The following is a 10,984-nucleotide window of genomic DNA, read 5'->3' as shown; positions in this document are numbered from 1 at the left end:
ACAATTCCTCCTTTTGCTTCTCCAGCTTAGGAGCCTCCCATTGCTGCTTGAGGGGAGGGAGAGCGGAGGAGGCGGGAGGAGGGGAGGAGCGAAGTGGAGCAAAGAAAAAGTCTTGGAAAGGAAGCTGGAAACACACACACACACACACACACACACACACACACACACACAGTCCCCCAATCTAGGGCAGTTTCACCCCCTAACGCTCCCTGTCTGCTGTATGGTAGACTCCTCTCCCCCAACTTTTTCTTTTCCATACCACAAGTACCATCCTGTGCCTTTTCCCTCCCCTAGCTTCACCTGGAACCCTTCTTCTGGAAGCTATCTTTGCCAGCTGTGTCCAGGTTTCTTCTCCCTTGGCCCTTTTCAGACACCCAACTCTCAACTCTCTCCTTCATTCTAGAAACAAACTTCCATAAATCAGTAAAGTAAACTTGTTATTAAATGACCAATCCCCCAACCCCAAAGTGAAGCAGGGTCAGTCCAGAAAATAACGACACCTGTGTCAGGGAAGTGTCAAGGCCACCTCCTTGGACATAGTGGGTCGGCTGGAGAGGGTTTGCCGCTCTGCTGTCCCTGATCTCCATTCATCATCTCAGATGTAGCAGTCAGGATGTAGAGGCAGGACACCAAGGGCTGGTGTAACCACAGAGAAGAGTTTGTGTGTGTGTGTGTGTGTGTGTGTGTGTGTGTGTGTGTGTGTGTGTGTTGGGTATACAACATTCAGAGCAGTAGTTCTCAAACGTGGGCTATAGCAGAACTCTGGAAAGTTTGATATGATGCTGATTGCTGGGCCCCATCTCTAGTTTCTGATTCTGTATGTCTCTGCTCAGGCAGAATGTGCCGTAAAATTTTCAGGTGATGTTGATGCTTTAAAAGGGAGGGGAAATCCTCCCAGTATTGAGAAGTCAAACAAATGCTGAATTGGTGGCAAGTTGGGTCTTCTTTTTTTTTTTCTTTTTTCTTGTACCAGCGTTCAAACTCAGGACCTTGTGCTTACAAGGCAGGAAGCAGCACCACAGAGCTAAATCCCCAACCCTGGGTCTTCTTATTTAGGGATGAAACACAGCTTGTGAAGGATCATTATCCTCTATCCTTGTATTGCAGCAGAGAAAATGAAGACCAGGAAACGTTAAACCAGATGTTCCAAGTGACTGCAAGTGCTTGCCAAGGCTGAGAGGAAGCTCTCTTGGGAGAGTCAGCCAGACCAAGGTCAGGATGAGCAGAGGTGTTGCCTCCCCTCTGTGGCAGAAGGCTAGCTGCATTGGGAGTCAGAAAACCTCTGTGTGACTCTGACCAAGCCACTTCTTTTTCCTAGGCTGTGTTGTGCTTTCTCATCAGCAAAATCCATACTTTGCACTGAGTGTATGAGTTAATTGAATCTGAAACCAAAAAAAATGTTTTTTAGGCAACAAAAATGTGATCTATTTCATATTTCCACTATTTTTTCTCCTGCATTTGTTAACTCAGGCAGGCTCCAATTTCCATTTTGATTTTTTTGGTGCTTTTAGCTCTGCATGCCTGGATTGTTGGGCATGTCCCTGTGGCAAAATGGGTCAAGTGGATGATCCATTTTCAACAAGAAGGTGAAAAGTCTCTGAATTTCCTCTTTGAATCTCCCACTTGCATTCTCCTTTCCTCTCCGGAGCTCCTACTTTCCTTCTCTTTTAATCTTCTACAGTCTTCCAAAACAGTCTCAAAGACCTATTTTTCTCCTGGTTCAATGACAATATTATCTTCCACCTCCTCATTGTCCTCCTTTTGAGGCACAGGTCAGGACTACAAGGCCTGTGGACCACCCTCAGTATAAAACTCTTAATTTGTCAAGGGAATGGGTCAGCCAATCTTTCACTGTAGTGAAAATATCAACCTCTCTGCAGATCCAGCTTTCTGTTTTTCAGAGATGGATTCCAATTACCACTCCCACTGGCAAAGATGAAATTATCTGTGAAGTTCTCAGATTGCTTTTTTTATATTCCTATGTGTATTATTTATTGCTTAACATCTCAAATATGTCCCCTATCCCTCTATGTCTTTCTCCCAGATCTTCCCATTTACTCCATTCTGTTTTGGGGTCCACATATCCCTGGGTTCTGAGTAAAAGTGTCAATGCTTACCAACACTATTTAGCCAGGAGAATGAGCTGTGGCCTTCTGTCTTCCTTAGCTAATGATCTCCAGCTGATCAGCATGCCTGCCTGCCTTCCCTGAAGTTGAGACAGAATGCGAATCATAATTTCACTGAGATTTAACTGAGCTGTAACATCAAGCACACTGTTGGCACTTGGTGTGTTTGTTGTTTTTATGACTCTGTATTAATGTGATTGTTTGTTATTATTTTCATAAGCATACTATGTCTCTGAACTCCTCCTTCACTCCCCTCTTCTTGGAGCACGTTCCTTGCTCTTTCTGTTAGTTTCCCTATCTTAACTCCAGTATCCCAGCCATGTAAAAATTGTTCAGTGGAGTTGGGGCTGAGTGAGGTGCCTTTTGCTATTCCCTGTTCTGTTAACGGTGATTTATGGACAGTTACTGAAAAGGAAGTATGTAGGGTTGCAGCGTAGCTCGGTGGTAGATCTCTTGCCTAGCATGAGCAAGGGCCTGGATTAGATCCCCAGCACTGTAAAAAAAAATAATAATAATAATAAATAAATAAAAATAATGGAAGCATTTGGTATGGAAGTGATCATCACCTGAGTTTATTATACTGAAAGTGGAATGAGGGATAATGGTCAGGGACTACAGGCCTATATATGTCCCTATGTCATTAGGCTGTGCAGCAAGAACCGGAAGGAATATAGAGAGTGGCATGAAAAGATGTTCCCTCCTCAATGTGTGGTATATAAACTGGATATCTGGAAAAGATCATGCAGAGATTACTAAGGTGCAGGCAGAAAGTTATAGGGAATTGATTTTTCCTGTTTTAATATAACTCTGTCTTCCTGGTTACAAAATTTGTTCACTGAAGAAAATTCAAAGAAATACAGAAAAACACTAAAAAAGGAATAAATCACATTAACGTACTACCCAGGGTTAATAACGGCTAACATAGTAGAGTTTTTTGTAGTCATTTTTATTTATTTTTTTTATTGTTGGTACTGGGGGTCAAACTCAGGACCTTGTGTTTGCAAGGCAAGCAGTGGTACCACTGAGCTAAATCTCCAGCCTGTATTTCTTATCAATTCTGATTCATTTGGAATCATATACTTTACATTGAGTGTATGATTCCAGTTGAATCAGAGTTGGAAGATGTTCCAAGGCCAACGTAGGTGGAGAATGTTTATTTGTTACTGATATTTTTTTCTTTTGTTTTGTTTTGTTTTGGTAGTTCTTGCAGGAGCTAGTTTCTTTCTTGATTTATTGTATATACTGGTTGTTCTGGGGTGGGTTTTTTTCATGTACTGGAGATTGGACTCATGCTAGGCAAGTGCTCAAGCACAACTGAGTGACATCCCCGGCTTTTATTTTTGAGAAGTTTCTTTTGCTAAGTTCTCTTGGCTGGCCTTGATTGTGATCTTCCTGCTTCAAGAATAGCCTTCCAAGTAGCTGGATTACATACATGCACTACCATGCCTGGCACAGGTTGCTTTTTTCAGTTTAACATTCTAATGTGATTATTTTCCCCATGTTATCATATCTTCTTCAAAGTTTGACTTTAACAGCCATGTACCACTCCATCAAAGATAGAGACTATTTATTCCATCATTTTTCTATTGTCAGATATTTAGATTGCTTTTATTTTTATTATTATTCTGCATTGCAGTTGACTAAACATCTTGTCATACATCTTTATCATTCTGATTATTTCCTAAGGGTGGACTCTTTTTTTTTTAAGGGTGGATTCTTATAGTGGCAGTTTTGAATCGGTGCATAGCATAGAGTATTTTAAAGGTATTTAGTTAGTATTGCAAAATGGTCCTCCAGTAGTTTCAGTGTATATTCCTGTCTCCCACAGTTCTAATCAGAAGCAACAATGAGACCATTAAACATACAGAGTCAAGTGGAGATGTATTTGAATTATCCAGTTTGGATGACTGCACTTCCCAGGTAAACTGCCAAATATTCACTATAGTGGAGACAACACTCAAGCAGGAAACAGTAATTGCCTACTGTGTGAACTCCATTATATTTATGACCTTGTTTAATGTTTCCAGTAACCCTCTGAGAAATAGGGCCGTGGTTATTGAGCATGTTCCTCTCCCATCCCGTGTCGGTTTCTGTGTGTACATTCAATTTGTAACCCCCACAGCTCTTTGACGTAGATGCAACTATCTCTACTTAACAGATAAGGAAAATTATGTAACTGGCCTAGGAACACCAAAAAGTAAGTGGTAGTTTAATTCCAAACAGTGCAATACACTATTTTCTCACAACAGGGTCATGAGTTGTAGGCTACTTCTTGGAATAAGAAAACACATTTAGAAGATGCCTGAATTTTGGTGAGTCATTAAGAAATCTTTTATGGGTTTTTCTAGTGACTATTTTAAAGGTGTATTCCGGTGCATTCAAAGAGCAAAGTAACTTCATAACTATAACTAATATGGTACTACAAGAGTCTAAAGATTATACATCATATGAGAAGAGTTCTGATGTATAAGTTAAGATTAAAAGCTAGATAATAAAATTCAGAGTACTAATTAGTAAACTGGGTTTTGTATACATTTCTACTTTCAAAGCTAATGCTTGAGTAAAGATGTTTTGTCTTGATAAGAGACACTAGAAATGAATATGCACACACTCAGCTTCCTAGTTTAAAATTCTAGCTGTCAAGTGTACAAAGCTTTTGTTTATTAAGGCAATATCTCAATACATTTTCAAAAGAAATGCTTAAGTTAATTCATTAATTTAGAATTAGGAAAATCCACTGACATTTGCTTTTGAGCATACCATTAACTAGTTAGCTGAGTTGGCCTATCTCTCTGTGCTGGGCTACTAGATAAGAAATGTGCTGGTTGTTCTAAAATATTTGTTGACTAAACGAAGAATGATGAATGAAAGTATAAAACTGACCTATGCAACAATTAGTAACCAATGCAAAACAGCATATAATTAGAGCCTAAATTGTACGGTTGAGGCAGAATTACAGGTGAGCCTGGCTCAAAGCCATCTATTCCTCAGACAAGTTGAGCGGGCTGGGACTGAATTCTGTAGCCCTGGGGATTTTCCTACTGGCTATGTGTTCCATTGGCTTTAACAGATTAGTCCGATCCCCACAAGGCTGCCTATGGACAAGTACACCTTGGGGGGCAAGATGACATACAACACAAAGGGATATTGTAGAACCAAAACAAATATGGGTTTGAATCCAATCTTAATTAAGTTGTGTGAGCTTGGGAGAATTACTTACCCCTCTGAAGTCCAGTTTCTTCATCTGCAAAATTTCAAAATAATATCTATGCAGTGTCTCTCTTAGTATAACATGTTGTTCATCTGTGCTCATGGCTGGTGCTTGTTCTGGTGATCAGTTCCTATGTCAGGAACATTGTTATTTTAGGATTAGGAAAATCCACTCTCATTTGCCCTGTAGCAGGTCCTTAACTGGTTAGCTGAGTTGGCCTATCTCCCTCTGTGCTGGGTACTCAATAAAGAGCAGTTATATTAGTGAAAGTTTGAGTCAAATATAGAGAAATGAAGAATAAATTAGTCTAAAGCCATTTCTGTGTCCCATTGTGCATGCTTGATTTTACACACTCTTTAAGCCCCAGACAAAATCTGTCTGTTGACGCTGAGTTCCACTTGAGACCACTCTTTCAGGATATCAGATTCTCTAAAGCAGGCACAGCCCCCATTTACTCCCACAAGAAACCCCCACCTTCATAACTCCCTCCATCTGTTCTTCTCAGCAACCCTCTCACGTTTTAGGCTGAGAAGCTTGGATTCTAGAGCTGCCCAGACTCCAGCTGTTTGATATTGTGTGGCAGACAGCAGCAAAGAGGGCAGGGGCGAGAGATTCCAGATGAAAGCTAAAACTCAAAGAGAACTGGACTTCAGAGCTTTGATACCAAACTCAGTGGGTAACAACCTCCGTTAAATTTGTTCAGTCAGCCATTTAAGAGGAAAGAAGTTTCTCACACATCCTGTAAGGGTTTTTAGCAATGGGATGCTTCCACAGAGGGGAATCAATGTTCCAGGGACTGAGCAGAACAGAATCTAATGCCAAAGCCACTGCTGAAAATTTAGAGACAGGTAGTGTGTTGGCTTGATTTGCTCCAATTATATTTTCTCTTTCACAAGACACTAGGAATTCATTGGAAAGTTTGGCCACAACAACAGAAAACTAACTACACCCACCTTACCCAGCCCTACCTGCTTCTTCAGTGCTGCACAGACAGGCACGACTTCTCAAAGAAGCTCATGCTATGCCACTCCCTTAGGCACAGAGGGAAGGCTGACGGTGGTTGGAAGGTCTCCATGCACATTGGGGCAGAGCCAGAGGAAGAAAGGGAGTTGAAAGGAAGACAGATGCTGGTATTGTATAAGGCTCCCTTGCACCTCCCTCAGTCCAGAAGCCAGTCCCATTTTCTTTGCTTGTTATTGGTTGGATTCACCAACTAGGAAATGAAATTGTTTGATGCTTCAAAGGCTCAATTTGAGAAGTGTCTGTTTATGGACCTCTCCTTGGGATTATGGAAGGACACTAATCGCAAAGTCCACTATTATTCTCTTCTTTTTAAATCCATACTTTGCCTTTATCCAAGTGAGATGATGATGGGTTCAGTCATGTCCCTGCACTTCTCTGATGGCCCGCTCAGTGGTTTTTTTGACAACAGAGGTAAGTCCTTCCTCATCTGGTCCAGTTCAGCTCTTCAGGCTGGCTCCCCATGGCTCACCTACTTGAATCTTGTCCTCTGGCATATCCTTGCCTTTCCTTTAAGCACCACACTTTCTTATGCTTCCCAGCCTGCCCAGTTTGTGCCACTTCTAACTTAAACATTGTCTCTTCACCTCATCTAACTTATTCTCCAGACTTTCCTCTAACATAATTTACTCTAGGAAGACTTATCTGAGCCTCTCTTTCAAACTCCCCCTACTCCAGGTGTCCTCTCCTACAACCTTCTTCTTATCTATATCTTGAATCTGTCATAAGCTTTGTAATTGCAATGGTAGTGGTAACTGTGGGTCTCTCTGTCTTCTGGGCTGGAATATCCCCAAAGCCAAGGTCAATCCCTGTTTGTTTCATCTTCTAGCCCAAATGTGCAACACAATACCTGACATAGAGTGGGTGTGCAATATATAAATGTAGCAAGTGGAAGAATGAATAACTAACATAATCCTTTTCTTCTTATTTCACATTATCAATTATGCCATTTGAACTTTATTTACAGTTTTAGTTTTTCATACCAGAGAAGCTATTCGGTATTTACTCATGTGCGTTCTATTTCTTTCACTTGAGTATGGCCTCAATGTGCATCCATTTACTATAAATGTCTCTACTTTCTCATTCTTAATGGCTGAGTAGTATTCCATTTTATAGAAAAACCACATCTTCTATACTCACTCTCCAGTTGATGGGTCATTGGGCTATTTCCAGCTATTACAAATTGTTCTCCTGTAAACATGGGTGTGCATATATCGCTGTGGTTTGATTTTGTAAAAATTCCTTTGGAAAGATACCCAGCAGAGGGATGGCTGGATCAAATGGAACCTCTAATCCTAGTATTTTGAGGTATCTCCATACTGATTTCCACAGTGGTTGCACCAGTCTGCATTCCCAACAACAATGGAGAAGGGTTCCTTTCTCCCCACAACTCCACCAACATTTGCTATAGGTTGATTTCTTGACAGCAGCCATTCTTTCTGGGGTGAGGTGGAATCTCAGTGTTGTTGTCATCTGCATCTCAGTAGGAAGAGTAATGGAAAGGAAATAAAGGAACAGAAAAAATATGAAAAAAGGAAAAAATGGAAACAAAGTCTTTGTAAATAGGAAAGGGTAAAGGGAGTGAAGGGAGGGCAGGGGACTGGGGAAAAAATAAGAACCAAGAAACATCATGTAAAGGTACAAGATCCTAATGATGAATGTAACTGTTGTTTGCCTTAAATGTATCAATAAACTTAATGGAAAAAAAAAGAGTTGAAGGAGAAAATTGGAAATAGAATTTTTACAAGTCAGAGGGCAAGAAGAGTTGGCAGGAGCAGGGAGGGAGAAGAGGGGAAGGGGACAAAAAATAATTAAGAGTGTTATGTACATATACAAACTCTTCATGATTAATATAATAATTACATACTGCAAACATGTACTAATAAAACATTTTTAAAAATTTAAAAAAAGAGAACACAATCAAGTACCTCATTACAACAGTTGAAGCCTAGTGAATCTATGTGGCCTGGGACATTGAACACGTACCAGTAATTTTGACTTGAGGTAGAATCATAGTTTTAAAATCAAGACTCAGGTTTGTCTTTAAAGCAAGTTAAGACTGGTTTGTTTTAGATATAAGGCTATATATCTATCATATAGTATTTTGCATTTAGGTGCCCGTGGTAGGTTTGAGATGATAGCATGTGACAGATGTTGAGTAACACTTCTTAACTTTTTATTTTGAGATAATTATGTCACATAATTTGTAAGAAATAATAATACAGGGAGATCCTGTATGCTTTTCACCCAGCATTCCTTCACAGCACTATATCTACCAAAACTGTAGTCTAATATCTTAATCAGTTGACATTGATGCATCATTTCTTATCCAGATTTTGCCAGGTTTACACATACATTCATTTGTGAGTAGCTGTATATTTTTAAAATGTAGCTCCAAAGCAATCTACAGATACATATTCTATATTAAAATCAATATATTCCTCATCAAAATCTCAATAGCATTTTTTTACAGAAATAGAAAAAAATCCTATTCTAAAAGTCATAGGGACTCACAAGAGGCCCTGAGTAGTCAATAGAATCTTGAAAAAGAACAATGCTGGAGGCCTCACACTCCCTGATGTCAAAACATAATACGAAGCAATAGTAATTAAGGTGCTATGAGAGTGACTCAGTGATAGGTAAATCAATAGAACTGAACAGAGAAACCCAGAAATAAACCCTTGCATACATGGCCAAATGATTTTTGACAATGGTGTCAAGACTGCACAAGAGAGAAAAGACTCTTTAATAAATTGTGATGAGAAAACTCGACATGCAAAAGAATGAAGTGGGATTCTTAGCTAATGCCATACACAAAAATTAACTCAAAATGATTAAAAACCTTGAACTTCCAAATGGTTAGAAGAAACTTTAGATGATAAGCTTCAGGATGTTGAATTTTTCAATGATTTCTCAGATATGACAACCAAAAGAACAAACAACAAAATAAAAAAATAGACCGTGGGCTGGGGATGTAGCTCAGTGGTGCTGTGACCTACCTCACAAGCACAAGGTCCTGAGTTTGATCCCCAGTACCAAAAAAAATAAAATAAAATAAATAAAAACAAAACCAAAACAAAACAAAACAAAAACCCCAAAAAACTAGTATAGCATTATTTTAACCAACTTGGAAACTTCTGCAAGTCAAAAGAAACAACAGAGTGAAAAGATAAATTATAGAATGTGGAAAAGAAGTGATCATTATACTGGTAAGTGGTTAATATCTAAAATATGTAAGGCACTTCTTCAACTCTACAATAAGAAAACAAATAATCTGATTGGAAAATGGACAAAGGATTTGGATAAGCATTTTCCCAAAGAATATAACAAGCACATGAAAACGTGCTTAACATCTTTAATCATTAGGAACATGCAAATCTAAATCACAATGAGATATTGCCTCACACCCAACAGGATGATCACTATCAAAAGCAAACACAAAATACCAAGTGTCTGTGAAGATATGGAGAAATTAGAACCTTTACACATTGTTGGTGGGAATGTAAAATTGTACAGTCATTATGGAAGACAGTTTGGAAGTCCTCCCAAAAATTAAAAACAGAACTATTATATGATCTAGCAGTCCCATCTCTAGGTATATATTCAGAAGAACTGAAATCAGAATCTCAGAGAGATGTCTGCTCTCCTATGCTCATGGAAGCCCTATTCACAGCATCCAAGAAGTAGAAGCCAAATGTTGACAGATATATGGTAGAGAAAATGTGGTACCTACATGTAATTCATATCATGCAGCCTTTAAAAAAGAAATCCTTCCTCGTGCCACAACATGGATGAATCTTTTTTATTATTACTATTTTGGGGGCAGGTACCAGGGATCAAACTCTGGACCTTGCACTTGCGAGGCAGGTGGTGGCACCACTGAGCTAAACCCCCAGCCCAACATGGATGAATCTTAAGGATGATACATTAAGGAAGATAAGCCAGTCATAAATGAAAAATACTGTGTGATTCCAGTCATAGGAAATAGCTAAAGTAGTCAAAATCATAGAAATGAACGGTGGAAAGGTGATTATTAGTGGCTGTGGAAAAGAGGTAGGAGAAATAACATTTAGTGGGTAGAGTTTTAGAGCTAGAAGCTGAAAAATTCTAGCGCTCTATTGCACAGCAGTGTGAATATATTTGATGATACTGAACTATACACCTAAAAGCTGTTAATATGGCATGTTTAATGTTGTGGTTTTTTACTACAATAAAAAATAATTTGTGATGTATTGTGTCTGTTCAGTCCAGCCTGAGTGGCTGACCACTGTCAGCAAGAGTTGGGGCTATGCCAAGCTGGCTCCATAAAAGACGAGCTTCAGTCTCTCTCAGAAAGCTTACAGCAATAAAACTCTTCCTGACCTGTCTCTGCTTTGAACCTTCCATGACCCCGCTGTAGGGAGTACCAAACAAAGCAAAGCAAAGCAAAGCAAAACAAAACAAAACAAGAAAGGATTGGTTTCCTGGAGGACACTTCTGTCCACATTTTCTGCTATCTGACAACATACCCAAAATGACTGCTGTGGGGCTAGGGATTTAGCTTAGTGGTGCCGCCACCTGCCTCGCAAGCGCAAGGTCCCAAGTTCAATCCCCAGTACCAACAAAAACAAAAATGACTGCTGTGGTT

General features: G+C 39.5%; 1 long non-coding RNA gene across 1 annotated transcript; it reads left to right on the top strand.

Annotated features, from left to right (window-relative positions):
* The first annotated feature begins 1,120 nt into the window (after positions 1 to 1,120).
* LOC117283239 lies at positions 1,121 to 6,363 on the top strand. The gene is made up of 3 exons (XR_004514215.1): positions 1,121 to 1,212; positions 3,955 to 4,046; positions 6,234 to 6,363. It is a non-coding gene; the product is annotated as an uncharacterized LOC117283239 (long non-coding RNA).
* The last annotated feature ends 4,621 nt before the right edge of the window (positions 6,364 to 10,984 follow it).

The sequence above is a fragment of the Fukomys damarensis genome, unplaced genomic scaffold (assembly GCF_012274545.1).
Source record: "Fukomys damarensis isolate Sample0158 unplaced genomic scaffold, DMR_v1.0_HiC HiC_scaffold_24, whole genome shotgun sequence".
Lineage (NCBI taxonomy): Eukaryota > Metazoa > Chordata > Mammalia > Rodentia > Bathyergidae > Fukomys > Fukomys damarensis.
This window is presented reverse-complemented; position numbering and strand designations above follow the sequence as displayed.